The sequence below is a fragment of the Apium graveolens genome, chromosome 8 (assembly GCF_009905375.1).
Source record: "Apium graveolens cultivar Ventura chromosome 8, ASM990537v1, whole genome shotgun sequence".
NCBI classification, from domain to species: domain Eukaryota; kingdom Viridiplantae; phylum Streptophyta; class Magnoliopsida; order Apiales; family Apiaceae; genus Apium; species Apium graveolens.
This window is the reverse complement of record NC_133654.1, coordinates 42314079-42314953: the sequence shown is the minus strand read 5'-3', so window position 1 is coordinate 42314953 and position 875 is coordinate 42314079. Positions and strand designations below refer to the sequence as shown.

The 875-nt window shown below is 44.6% G+C and overlaps 1 non-coding gene across 1 annotated transcript; it reads right to left on the bottom strand.

Annotated features, from left to right (window-relative positions):
• Window positions 1–317: 317 nt before the first annotated feature.
• On the bottom strand, window positions 318–424 carry LOC141682131 (small nucleolar RNA R71). Its single transcript, XR_012559532.1, has one exon. It is a non-coding gene; the product is annotated as a small nucleolar RNA R71 (small nucleolar RNA).
• Window positions 425–875: the final 451 nt, after the last annotated feature.

Here is an 875-nt window from a genome sequence, read left to right as displayed (position 1 = left end):
GTATTGTCCGACCAGCTATCACATCTAATACCTTTGAGATCAAGCCCGGCATAATGCAATGGGTACAGACTTCAGTCCAGTTTGGGGGTTCTCCAACGGAAGATCCTAATACACATATTAGGGATTTCATTGAGATCTGCGACACCTTCAAGTTCAACGGTGTTTCCGAAGATGCTGTGAAGCTGAGACTATTCCCATTCTCTCTGAAGGACAAGGCTAAGAGCTGGTTACACTCTCTACCAGCTGGTTCAATTACTACTTGGGAAGATCTTGCTCAGAAGTTTCTTACTAAATTCTTCCCTATGGCGAAGACAGCTGCACTTAGTAATGCTATTACTCAATTTGCGCAGCAAACGGGAGAATTGCTAAGTGAAGCTTGGGAGCGCTACAAGGAGATGCTTAGGAAGTGTCCTCATCATGGAATTCCTGATTGGATGATCATCACTTGTTTTTACAATGGGTTGGGAGCACAGTCCAGACCCATAATCGATGCAGCATCAGGCGGAGCATTATGGGCAAAGAGCTATAAGGAAGCTTATGATCTAATTGAACTGATGGCTTCTAATGAATATCAGTATCCAACCCAGAGAAGTCCACAGGGCAAGGTAGCAGGAGTACTTGAGGTGGATACAGCTACGGCTATCACTGCTCAACTAAAGGCGTTGTCTATGAAGATCGATTCTCTGGCTAACTATGGTATTAAGCAGATAATTAGTGTTTGTGAGCTGTATGCAGGTCCGTATGCGACAGAGCAATGCGCTATATCTAGCGACTCAGCTCAGTTTGTGAGCAACTTTCAGAGATCGCAACAACCAGTTCCAGACACTTATCATCCTGACAACTGGAATCATCCTAACTTCAGCTGGAGCAACAAT